At 33.2% G+C, this 14,649-nt stretch overlaps 1 pseudogene; it reads right to left on the bottom strand.

Annotated features, from left to right (window-relative positions):
* Positions 1 to 565: 565 nt before the first annotated feature.
* On the bottom strand, positions 566 to 3,733 carry LOC138704369 (cytochrome b-like; annotated as a pseudogene).
* Between the last annotated feature and the right edge of the window lie 10,916 nt (positions 3,734 to 14,649).

Here is a 14,649-nt window from a genome sequence, read left to right as displayed (position 1 = left end):
AATCCATTTCTTGGTTTGAGTTGCACAATGGGCAGTTAGGGGACTGATATATTCCAATTCTATGCAGGTGTTTGGCCAAACAATCATGGCCTGTTGCCAATCTAAATGCAGCTACAGACGATTTTCGTGGTAAATCGGGAATTAACTGTGGATTTTGATGCAGAGTTTTCCATTATTATTTTTTTTTAATATAGAAGTGGTGGTTTTGCATTAATTTTTTTGGCTGAATATGCTAGTATTTTGTTTATGAGAATATTGTTTTGTATTATTTTTTTAGGTAGTGATATTAATTCTATATTTTTCTATTTTAAGCTTTCTTTCCTTTCTTTTATATTTATTTGAGTTTGTGGTATAATACCGCGTTTTCGTTATGACAAGTAGATATATTTGGCTTGGATGGGATTTTTACCCTTGTCATTAAATTATTTATTATTTTTCTTGGGTATTAGGATTTATTTATTCTTACTTTTGGTTTAAGTGTATTAATTTAAGTAAAGTTAATAGAAGATTTTAACTTCTTTCTTATGCTTTCAAAACATATGCTTTTCTTTAAAGCTTTTTAGCTTTAATTATTTAAATTATTTAAAAATTTTATTGTTGTTGGGTGAATAATATAATATAAGAAGTACAGAACTGTTAAGATTTGTCCGGTAATAATATAAGGATCTTCTACTGGTCGTGCTCCAATTCATGTTAGTAAAATTACAATATTTGTTATTAATCAGAATATAATCTGATTAATAGGATAAAATTGTATACCTCGGAAATTTGAATTATATATAGGTATAATAAATAGGATTGCAATTGATATTGCTAGGGCAATTACTCCTCCTAATTTATTTGGAATTGACCGTAGAATGACATAATATGCAAATAAAAATACCATTCTGGCTGAATATATACTGGAGTTACTAAAGGATTTGCTGGGGTGAAATTGTCTGGATCTCCTAAAATGTATGGTTCTTTTAGTGATAATATTGTTAATAATATAATTAGGATTAAAAATCCCACAACGTCTTTAATTGTGAAGTAAGGGTGAAATGGAATTTTATCAATATTTCTATTTAATCCTGTAGGGTTATTTGACCCTGTTTGATGTAGAAATAGTAGATGAACTATTAAAGCTGCTATTACAATAAATGGAAGGAGAAAATGGAATGTGAAGAATTGATTTAGTATTGCATTATCTACGGCAAAGCCACCTCATACTCATTGTACTAAATCAATACCTAGGTATGGGATTGCTGATAGTAGATTTGTAATGCAGTTGCTCTTCAAAATGATATTTGTCCTCAGGGAAGAACATTACCTATAAAAGCTGTTGCTGTTGTTAAAAATAAAATAATTACATCTACTGATCAGGTGTGCAAGAATTTATATGAACCGTAGTAAATTCCTCGTCCATTATATAGGTAAATACAGATGAAGAATATTGATGCTCCATTTGCATGTAAAGTTCATAATAACCAACCATAATTTACGTCACGACAAGTATGAGCAGTTCTTGAAAATACCATTTCAATATTCGGGCAATAATGTATCGCTAGAAATAGTCCTGTAGTGGTTTGTATTACTAAGCGTAACCCTAATAATGAACCAAAATTTCATCATGTTCTAATATTAGATGGTGTTGGTAAGTCAATTAAGGCGGTGTTGGCAATTTTAAATAAGGGATGGCTAATTTGTATAGGTTTATTTATTAATTTATTTGTTGTAGTGGCCCTTTTGAAATGTTTGTAATTTTTACTACTACAATAATTAATTATTAATGTTAGGAATAAATAAGAAGCAAGTATAATATTGTAATTAAATTTGTTGGTTGATTATATAATTTTGTTAATGAATTTATAATTTCATTTTGTTTATTATAAATACTATCATGAACTGTAATTTCCATATTATTAAGTATTATATCTATATTAATAATTAGTGATAATGTTAGAATAATAATAATTATAATCATTATTATTTTGGTTGATATTAAAAATATTTCGTTTGATGCTAGTCTTGTAACGTAAATAAATAATACTAATATTCCTCCTAGGAAAATTAAGAATAGGATGTATGGGAATCAAAATCTTTGTGATAATAAGCCTCTTATTATACATACAATAATTGTTTGGATTAATAATATAAGTCCTATTGCCAGTCGGTGTCTTATTTGTGTAAAGAATATTGTTGTAGTTAATATCATAATTATAATATTTTTAATATCAGAAAGTAGTTGAATGCTAACGTAGCACCAGTGAGAAGTCTTCATGGGAGATCCTTGGACGGTTTCCGTTGCAGATACTGCAACGAGATTGAAACCTTAGCACACGTCCTAGGATCCTGTCAGCATGGAGAACTCCTGAGAAATTCACGCCATCATAACATCCGAAAACTAATAGCACAAGCCCTTAGAAACAAATCCTTCGAGGTCCATGAAGAGGTGCACTGCGTTGCGTCTGAAGGCGGCGGAATTAGAAGAGCGGACATCGTGGCTCTAGACAAGACTAATAGTAAAGGCTTTATACTGGACCCAACTGTTAGATTTGAGATGAGCCAGACCCAACCATCCGAGGTCAACAAAGAAAAACAACAAATTTATGAGCCTACTGTTCCGTATTTTCGAGAAAAATATCAGATGGAAGGCACCTGGGAAGTACATGGTTTAATGATCGGAGCGAGGGGCACCATCCCACGATCAACTGTAAACACTATCAAAACATTTGGAATCCATGACATCTTTCCAAAAATAATTACTTCAACCATTAAAGGGTCTGTGGCAATTCTGAAAAATCATTTATACGGAATATCATAATCCCCCCCCCCCCTTTTCTATTCGTTAGTGTGTGATTGTTACAAATATATGTACAAATTTATTATTTCTTAAACTTAAGCTCCTAGTTCACATTTAAATTTGGCTCATCTATCTTACTGTAATCATTACTATTCTTATATGTGTGTTATTCTGTGTTTTTGGCAACCCAGGATGCCTGGGCAGACTATTTCTTGAAATAAATTATATATAAAATATTAGTTTTGGGAATTAATGAAAAGATTAAATCTTTTTCCTGAAGTTTTAAAAGGTGTTCCTTACTTTTGGTTTACAAGACCAATATTTTTATTAAATTATTAAACTAATGAAAATTATCTTTTTTTCTATTATATTTTTTTGTGGTATTTGGGTTTTTTCTTCTAATCGTAAGCATTTACTTGTTACATTATTGAGTATAGAATTTATTGTTTTAGTTTTATTTTTAATACTATATATTTATTTGAATGGTTTTAATTATGAATTATTTTTTAGAATAATTTTTCTAACATTTTCTGTTTGTGAAGGTGCTTTGGGTTTATCTATTTTGGTTTCTATAATTCGTAGATACGGTAATGATTATTTTCAATTATATGTTATGTTGCAATGTTAAAATTTTTAATATACTTAATTTTTTTAATCCCTTTATGCTTATTGGGTAATTCTTGATGCATAATTCAGTCGTTATTTCTTTTATGTTTTTTATTTATGTTTTCTGTATCTGGTTTATTTTATTGAGGAAATTTGAGCTACTTATTTGGTAGTGACTTAATTTCCTTTGGTTTAATTTTATTAAGATTATGAATTTGTGTATTAATAATTATAGCGAGAGAATCTATTTTTCGTTATAATTATTATAGGAACTTTTTTTATTATTCTAACAATTATACTTTATTGTACTTTTGGGAGATTAAGAATACAGTACTATTTTTTCATTTTCTCTGTAATAGGCGCTCATCACTCAATGCTTAACAATCCCATCTTCAGCAATGCAAATGATAAATTGAACGGCCATTTTGAGTTTTCATTTCAACTAAAGCAACCAAAGATGGCGTTTTATGGAGGGAATGTGTATTGAGGAGCTCGGTTCGATTCCCATGGGACAACCAGGATGAACTTCTTCCCACTGAGGTAAGCTTTCAAAGTTATATTAAGATTCCTGCTTGAAAACTGCCAGAGTAAGTAAGGAATATAAACATTTACGTTTTTTAACATCAATAACGATTCTAGGAATAAATGTTTATACGTTGGGAGTTAATAATTAACCTCGATTAGACAGGAACATTTAAAAACATTACCAAAATCGCGACGCAATTTACAAATTACTGAGGAAAATGATGTTTTAAGGTTTTAATACATTACATTGTTTTATATGCTAATGGCTTCATTGCCAAATGCAAGGCACTAGACAAAACAACATTGTTTTATGGCCATCCTTCCTTATCAATAAATATGAGCAAAATAAATCATGTAATGCAGCGCTAGTCAAAGTGTGGACTTCGGTGAATCGTAATTTATATTTAAATGGTATTTTAAATTCGAAGAACAGGCCTCCTGCAGCAAGTGTACAAAGCCCCGAAAATCCGAAACATTAAAAACATGGAACTTCATCATTAATAATAATTAACCCATAATATTATCGTAAAATTACAAAATAAATATTAATAATTATTATATTTCATTATTGTTAATATCATTAATACTATTAAAAATCTAAAAGAATATATAATATTAATCAGTTTCATATCTGAATTCTCTACATATTTGTCCATGAAAACAAATTGACGAAATAGGGTAAATGCAAAACCAGAAATGAGACTACAGCTTTCCGCCCTAAAATTAGATAATTCTAAAACATTTGTATCCTTTAAAAAGGAACATATTAATCCCATAGAACAGAATAATTAAATACCGGTACTAGACTTTATATAATTTCGTGTGTTAATTATTTAATACCGGTACTATTAAAATATATTAACATTTATAGTGTAAGGATTATTTTGTTTTGTTTTGTTTTTATTTTAACGATTTTATAAAAGTTCAAAGTAGGTATACTAAGTATAGCAAATGTGTATTTTAAAATAAATTGAAAATGCAAGTTTCTGACAATGTACGGTATGTGCGTCATTAACATAGTTTCAATTTTACATTTACAACCACTTCAATAAATAATAATAATAATAATAATAATAATAATAATAATAGTATTATTATTATTATTATTATTATTATTATTATTATTGTAACATAATAGAACTTCAAAATTCTCCCATTACCACTGTTAACTCATTTGCGTTGTGTGAATTCATGATCAAATGAAAGTGAGGAATGTATTAATATTAGAAAGGATAGCAGTATTTGGAAAAAAACTGAGTCAAATTTTGACATATTTTAGGAGAACAAAGAAACTTATTTTCATGAATAAGCTAAATACGAGTGTACCAGTCCAGTACTATAAAAAACAACTTGATATTAGAGATATAGGGGCAGGTTTGACTAAGTTCCTTTCTTTGTAAATGAATATGATACTTCATGGAAGTATTAATCATTTCATACAAAAAATACAAATTTAGAATTAGCTCCTTTCTAAAACATGAGATTCAAATCTACAGGTGGCACATTTATAGAGTAAGGTAAACATATTTTATCGCTGTATTACATATTTGGGTAGGCCGCGGTACTGTTTTCTTAAAATCATATTTGCGTCTCATAAAATACTACTTTTTACTAAATTTCAATATTATTATTATTATTATTATTATTATTATTATTATTATTATTATTATTATTATTATTATAACAATATTAATAATATTTAATTACAAATGGCTTTTAGAGAACCCAGAGGTTCATTGCCGCTCTCACATAAGCTGGCCATCGCACAGTTTGAAATTTTATTAATATAACTGGACATCATTAACATGTTCCCTTCTATTTAACAGATTTTCATGAAATTTTATGTAGAACTTTAAGGTAGCGTATTTGATTTCAGTATGAACTCTGATTACGATTGTGTAGAGCGAACTACATCTTTTATAGGGGCGAATTTAAGCAAAATTAATTGCTTCCTTCCTATCTAACATATTTCCATGAGACTTTATGCAGAACTTAAAGGTAGCTATGTGATCTGATTACAAACTCTGATAATGGTCGTGTAAGGGAAACTACCCCTTTATAGTTGGTTAATTTAGACAAAATTAGTAACTTCTTTCGTATCTAACATATTTTCATGAAACTTAAAGTAAATTTTAAGGTAGGTATGTGATGTGAGTACAAAATCTGATAAAGTTTGTGTAAGGAAAACTACCCCTTCATAGTGGGTTAATTTAGGCAAAATTAATAACTTCCGTCCTTTGTAACATAGACTATTTTCATGAAACTTGATATAGAACTTTAAGGTAGCTATGTGATGTGAGTACAAACTCTGATAATATTTGTGTAAGGAACACTACCCCTTTCTAGGGGGTTAATTTAGGCAAAATTAATAACTTTCTTCCTATCTAACATAATTTTAAGAAACTTTATGCAGAACTTAAAGTTAGTTATGTGATCTGTGTACAAATTATTATAATGTTTGTGTAGGGAAAACTACCCCTTTATAGGAAGTGAATTGAAACAAAACTTATAACCTTTTTCCTACCTAATGTATTTCCATAAACTTTATGCCGAACTTGAAGAGAGTATATGTGACTGTTAACCTTAATTTTAAAGCGTTTTTTTTTGGCTAACTTTCTTGGTGTCTGTTCGATAAGATCTTTTTTGGTCTTATCACATTGATGATCACTATAATCCTTTAGCCAAAATATGGGGGGCAAAGGCTAATTGGGATTTCCCGGTCTCTGATTGGGTCAAAAACCCTGATGGATCTGATATTTAATCCTTGTGGTGAATTTCGGTGAAGTCCGGAGGGCCTAATTAGTCAAATCCACTCTCCTCACCTCCACGCTGGGGCCCCCTGGGATCTTTTAAGATGCGAAAGAGAGAGTGGTGTGCGGACAGCAGTGGGAAGCTTCCGTACTTATTTCTCCCAAGAAGAAGTATTCCAAAATGGCATGATGAGTCTTTCCCTGGTAAAAAATTCCGGACGTAAACTATCCCCCCAATCGGATGTCCGGGAGGGGGATACCGGGGAAGGACAATTCATGACAGAAGAAATCACAGAAGTAAGAAGATCGACGAAGAATGTAAGGACGCCAATGGTACCAAGTAAGTTGGAAAACTTGAAGCAATGAGTAGAAACAGAGTGGATGTGATGGGAATATCAGAAAGGAGGTGGAAAAATAGTGGAGAGTTGATGAGTGATGTATAGGATTCGAAGTTGATGGAATATCATATTTTTTGTGATATCACAGACAAACCGAGATACAATATTAACTCGTTTCAATTCAACACGAACCAATAGTCTATGCCTACTTTTTTTTTGTATTTATTTGCAGTTTTTGTCTTTTATTGTTTACTGATCATTTTTTAGGAAATGTTCTAATTTTTGTTGCATTATTACCCTTTCCTTTCCTTGTTTTGAACGGAATTTTTTTACGGTGTAATCATACCCTACATTCCAGAACCTAGTGCAGTTTGTGTCATGGAGGAATTTGTCTTATGGTTGCATGAACCTTAACTCCTGACCATGTGTGTAACGTGCTTGCAGTCAGCATACTGTATCTTACAAGTGAAGACAGTATAGATAGAGAAAGTGTTGCTTCTATAGCAGTTTCTCAAGGCTTGCTGTCTGAACCTCAAATTAATATATCAGTGGTAACGTTTCAATTTTGGCAATAACAATAAGAATGAGAGCATTGATTCATCTGTCAAAAATATTAAAAGTTTCGGAGAAAATTTGCAACAGTGAGTAGGAAATTTGGATAAGAAGTAAGAGAGAAAAGAAAAAAAAGTATTGGAAATTAACATTGCGTATCAGTCATGTTTAAAGCCGATAAAGTTATGCAAGTTGAAAACATTGACTTCAGTATTTTTGGTAAAGATTTTTTACCAACGGACCTTGGTCACTTCACGTATGTGCCCATGACGTGAGTTGAAGGAGAGAAGAGCTTTTCAATACACAGGAATGTCTTTCAAGACAACCGGCGATCCTTCAAGTCTGAGATACAATTTTAAAGCCATGTTATAAGTCACTTTCCTGTGATTATTAGGTCATCAACTTCCGAGCCCTAATTACAAATAATTGTAAAATATATACCCTCCATACAATGCTTTGACTTGTAAGTCAAGTAAATAAACAATTATTATTAATACAGACTTAGCCTCTGGCTACGTGTGGATTTTAAATTGTTCAATAACACATAGTAATGCGAACAAAATAAAATGTTTGAGGAAAGGAAAGCATAACAGCTACCGCCCTGATACTGACGAACTCAGGACAAGTAGAAGGGGAAAGAAATGCTTTCGCATCCTCTCAACTTGTATGAAATGTCGTTTAGAAACAAACTGACTTACACTGGTCAGATTAGTTTACGATCGGAATAATGTTAAAATTATGTTTTAGAGTACATTTTCTATAACCGTTTTTTTTTTTTGTTCTTTATTTTGTTTGAAGAAGACAAATATCTCCCAAGTAAGGGTTCGTTTTTTATATACTGTATATATTTTTCTTGAGCCAGGGCAAAGCTAATAATAACTGATAGGATTTGGGCAATAATTATTCCTCTTTCTGTTGAACAAACAGATTCGTACATGTCTGAGCCATCTGAGACGAGATGGAAGATTTCACTTTTGCGCGACATGTCGTTATCCTCACCAAAGTCTGAATATAGTATATAGACGGGCCAGTTCAAAAGGGAAACAACTCAAAATTTAAAGTTATGAGAAACCAGAATATTAAAGCTTCATGTTGCTGTGAAAAATCCAATTAACACATTCTAATTATTTGAAGCTTATAATATAACTATATGAAAGATCATTAACTTCTGTTAATGTCTTCTATGGATTAATTTCAACGATTCTTTGGTTTCTCACAGCAACACATTGCTTTAAAATCCAGTTGTCTCAAAACTTTAAATTTTCAGTTGTTTACTTCTGAACTGGGTCATTCATATAAATTATACAACAAATCCATTTTCCTCCTATTTTCTCAAGTTCGTTTCAGAACTGTTTACGACGGCACTCGAAATAGAACGAATTTCAATAACTCCTCTAGCGATAATTTGTGTGTCTATGCTCTATGTCTCTGAGCATGTGCAGTTTCTTGTATCTGGAGTTTAGAATATTCAAAGTCCCATTACTTTTTTCTGATAGTGTACATAACTAGGGCTCCCTAAAAATGTTTTACTTATTGTTGATAGTTTGATGACATACATGTTATCATTCTTATCTAATATTCACTTTTTATCCTGTTCATTAGCTAGCAATCAGTGTGATAACGACGATTTTCGCTCATAATTATTGTTGTTGTTTATCCAACTGTCCGAAGACAAGTCTGAACCTCACAAGTGATACAAAGAAGACACCACTTGTGAGGTAACTAGGTCAGGAGATAATGGGTTAGGGTGGCCAGTTTCTTTCCCACTCCAGTGCAGACAACATATTACACTAGTCAGACTTCAGATGCATACAAACAATAATTGACACATATGGTCAAGTGAGATGTACTGCCTGATAATATATGTACATATCAACCAGAAACTCAATATTGCTTTTTAGCTCGACCCAGAACAGAAGAGGAGACAGATGCGGTCCAGATGATCTACGAGTCCACACATTTCACCGATTCGACCTCTTCTGAAGGTACAGTAATATTTCAAAATAGGGAAGTAGTAAGTAAATAGGCTACAATGAATACATAGAGTGTTTCAAGAGGAATAGTAAATATTTTAGAGAGTGGTAGTATGGAGTATGGTGTGTAAAAGAGTTCATATAAATATGTGTCCAATTTTGAATGTGTTTGAAATACAGCTCTTAGAATGTTACATATAACAAGCCTTAGAAATGATATGAAGCAAATGACTACGCACAAAAGAATAGTACGTGTCGCTCTTGTAAGATCGTCTGAGGGTAGCACTGGTCATAAAGGGATGTAGAGAAATAGCCGTTGGTATTTCCTTTGGCCACAAAGATGGGCATGTTCATCCAGCATGACGGAGTGCCTGTACATTTTAGCCTCCAGATAACTCATTTAATGTCACATTCCCCGAAAGATGAATCAGCCACGGTAGTCAGATGCATTGGCCTCCAAGGTCCCCAGACCTTAATCCTGTCGATTTTGTCTTTGGAAGCGAAGTGTACAAAAACCTAGCAAACACGAGGATCAAATTATTGGTCGCTCACATTATGAATAGTACAGCTCTCAAGGAACATCAAGACGACCTCAGAAGAACAGAGCGGAAGAGTGCATTGAACTTTTGAATTATATTAATACCATGTAAATAAACAATAAATGTAATTGTTAAGTCATTTGTCTTTCCTCCTTGTCTTGTAGGCTTGTTATGCACAACATACAAACAGTTGTATTTCCATACCCATTGAAAATTTGGACACATGTTTATATAAACTCTTTTACTCAGAATAGTCCATACTACCGGCCTCTAAATATTTACTATTCCTCCTGAAACACCCTGTATTAAGAAAATAAATTACCCACCTAATCTGTCATTTAAACTGCAGAATGATTCTCCCGTTTTATTTGTCAAACTCGCCTATGACGGCATGGTAAAATCTAAATTTTTGTGACAGTTCCTAAAATATTTTTTAATTTGAAAACTGCCGATTATGAAATTCTCTCTTGGCATATAGAGTTTCTCACAAATGTGTTTAACCTCTTCAGAACAGAGAGGAAGTAGTCGTAGGAATTGTTAGTGTAAGTTCACAAACTTTGACAACTGCACAGTTGGCCATCTCTAGTTTATTTTCCTCAACAAATTTCAACAGCTCACTCACTCACCCAAAGATAATACAATATAATGGATCTTGAAACTTTTAACTTGCTGTGCTGTAAAAACAGTAAAACGTGACTTAACAGGTTTTTCTCGCTAAACTATTCACATGATATGATTGGATGTGATATAATATAGGGGAATATGGGACAGGACGGGGAAGGTGGCAGGACGGCGTATAGCCTCTATCTTCCCAACAAGTAGTGCAATCTACCGAATTTTTTTTAGACCTTTGTCAACTCATGTAAATATATCATCACACAACACTTACTGCCATTCCTTGCATCTGTTATATGTTATTCGGTTGCTGCATCATATTGTATCATTCATTTGCAATTTTAAAGTGTTCTCTTGTCACACGTAAGTAGAAATGAGATTTATTTAGATGATCTATTTTAATGTCATATTATAGAGTGCTTACCTGGCTTTTAATTCCGAAACTTTCTTAAATTTCTTGCGTTATTTTTCCTGCCAATATCTCATAACTTAGAAATTGTGACTATGGGGCAAAACGGAGTGGGGCATAACAGGGCAGTACGTCCTGCCCCACGTCATATTTAATTAAATTTCACCTCCTGTAATGGGTTGTTCGTTCAGTTGTTTGTCAGAAGAAAGTTGGATTAGATGTGTATCATATCTGAAATGAGCTCACAATTGTTGCACAGGAGTAGACAGTGAAGACGATGATGCCACGCACATTTGCATGTTTTGCGAATGACTTTTTCTCAAGTAAACTTGTAAAATGTTGTAGTATTCACACTTTCAGTATATAATTTTTGTCACTTTTGCCATTTCATTATTAAAAAAAAAAAATAGATACCTCATTTTGCCCCATACGTGGGACAGAACGGGGCAAAACACACATTTCGAAAAACTAATTTATTTTCAGGTTATAATGACCGGATTTCACTCGAAGTGCATTTTTTTTACTTCTTTACAGTGTAATAAAAGATGTCATGAAACCCATACATTTACATTATTTGATACCAAATAAAAACATTCAAACATCAACTACCCCGTCCTGCCCTATGTTCCTCTATTATATATGATTTGGTATGAAGAGTAGAGGGGAAAACGCGTTAAGTTCAAAATAATTCATTTTCTGTAATAATATTAATTAATAATAATAATAATAATAATAATAATAATAATAACTAATAGTAACAATAATAACTATAACAATAATCATAATACATCGCGCTACAGCCCTTGAAGATTCCGGGCCACTAACCGGATGCTGGCCTCATGTTCACATGCCGAAGCAGAGGTGAACGATCATCCAATCAGAATATAGGTGTTGTGTGGTTAACACAATGATCCCCCAGCCGTTATAGGTCGCTTTCGGAACTGGATTTCGCTGCCTTTCGTAGCCCCCAAGTGCATCACGATGCCAGATGGGCACCGATCCCATACACTGGCCGAAATTTCATGAGAAAATTTCTTCCCCCATGAGGACTCGAACCGGCACGCATTCCATAACGCGACTTCTAGGCAGAATGCCTTAGATCACAACGCCACAGCGAAGGACTCATTTTCTGTTTTAGTTGTCCTGTAATAGCCCAAGTACTGTAGATTTGTGTAGTTTAACAATACAGAATAACAATCTCAATATTTTTCCAAACAATTTTATATCCGTTCCGGTAACAGATTCACCTACGGAATATTATCAGATCTATTTCAAAGTTTCTCAAATTGTTATATATTTGGTTCTGACCTATCCCGTGGTTAGAAAGTTCGCTCTCCCTTACATGATCATAAAATTGTGGACCAGATACCTATGAACGCCAGTGTACACCAGTCACTCTGTATTTAGAAGCCATTTGTAAATAAAAGAAGAGGGGTAAATTAATTTCATTTCATAAATAAAATTCGAAATTACTTTTATTTCAGTTCATTGAATTTTTTTTTTTCTTTAAGGCTATACGTGCGTTAGAAGCAACTTCACTATGTGCTTCAACTTTCAATTCACGTACATAGAGTCTACTACACATTTATCCTCTTCATTACATTTGCTAACAATCATTTTATTACGTAGAGTAAAACACAGAATTATATTACATTTTAGATGGACTCACCAGCGTGCGGAGGCTCCACAGTGACGGAAACATAACAGCCAACCGCTTTACAGAGTGGAGAGATTCATGTTTTTCAGAAGGTAATGTAATTGTTTATCTTCTAAAGTTGTGGCACTTTCAGCTATGAACATGTTCGAATTTTACTGTAAATAAAAGAATAGGGATAAATGAGTTTCATTTCTTAAATAAAATTCGAAATTACTTTTATTTCAGTTCATTAGATTTATTTTCCTTTCATGGCTATACATGCGATAGTAGTAACTTTACTATGGACTTCAACTTTTGATTCACGTAAATAGTGTCTACTACCTATTTAAGCTGTTAATTACATTCCGTAACAATAATTTTATTACGAGAATTAAAACACACAATTATATTCCATTTTAGACCGACTCGACAACGAAGATAGCAGTACATCCAGCATGGTTATAGTGTGCAGTAGACCCAGCCTTTTAGAAGGTACAGTAATTGTTTACATTCTGAATTGGTGGAGTTTTCAGCTATGGACAAGTTCAATTTTTACTGTAAATAAAAGATTAAGGATAAATTATTTTCATTTTTAAATAAAATTCGAAATTATTTCTATTTCAGTTCATTGAATTTATTTTTCTTTAAGGCTACACATGCGATAAAAGTAAATTTTTAAGTGTTTAAATTCTTGATACACGTGCATACTGTCTAGTACCTATTTATCCTGTTTATTACATTGTCTAACAGTCATTTTATTACGATTGAAACACAGAATTATGTTCCATTTAGGTGATGGACAGGTCCACTGCTCCAAAAGCCAGCCAGACAGCTTGATTGCAATGTGGAGCGGAGCCAGTCTTTCTGAAGGTGCAGCACAGGAGGAAAAGAGCAGCGCAGACAGTCACACCCAAATGGGCCAGAGCAGCATGGACGCTACCACGGAGGCACTCGGGAGCAGCATAGACGCTGCCACGCAGGCATGTGGGCGCAGCATAGACGCTGCCACGCAGGTATGTGGGCGCAGCATAGACGCTGCCATGCAGGCATGTAGGCGCAGAATAGACGCTGCCACGCAGGTATGTGGGCGCAGCATAGACGCTGCCATGCAGGCATGTAGGCGCAGCATAGACGCTGCCACGCAGGTATGTGGGCGCAGCATAGACGCTGCCACGCAGGCATGTGGGCGCAGCATAGACGCTTCCACGCAGGTATGTGGGCGCAGCATAGACGCTGCCACGCAGGCATGTGGGCGCAGCATAGACGCTGCCACGCAGGTATGTGGGCGCAGCATAGACGCTGCCACGCAGACATGGGAGAGCAGCGTAGACGCTGCCACGCAGACACCGGACAGCAGCGTAGACGCTGCCACACCAGCTCCCATGCCCGAAGCCATGTCAACGACACGTGTCGAAAACCAGTCAGCAGAAGAGAACAGACGAAACAGGAATCGCTGCTGGTCACGTTTCAGGCATGTATTTCGTAGGATTTTTCGTCTTTTTAGGCATAAGTAATATAATACTGTATGTCTAAGAGCCATGTTCTGTTCTGATCATGGCTCCTAGATACAATATATAAGATATATATATATAAATTAATTGTTTATTAAAATAACCTAATTTACTAAAGAATAGGGTTATTTATATTATAATAATTAATTTATATAAAATACAGGTTATCTATGAATATGCAGCATTATTGTTGAAAAATAGAGGTATATATAATTTATATTAATATAAATCTAAATTATTAGAATATATATTATTTATATAAAAATATATTTATGTTAAATCTATTTATCAATAATTGATTATTTAAAATAGGACTTCTTATATATATATATATATATATATATATATATATACACTGATATAAAGAAAATAATAGATTGTACGCAACTATTGTTGTTAGTAATATTAAATCC

This window comes from Periplaneta americana, chromosome 8 (genome assembly GCF_040183065.1).
Source record: "Periplaneta americana isolate PAMFEO1 chromosome 8, P.americana_PAMFEO1_priV1, whole genome shotgun sequence".
Lineage (NCBI taxonomy): Eukaryota > Metazoa > Arthropoda > Insecta > Blattodea > Blattidae > Periplaneta > Periplaneta americana.
Note: the sequence above shows the minus strand (reverse complement) of the source record. Positions and strands in the feature narration are given on the sequence as shown.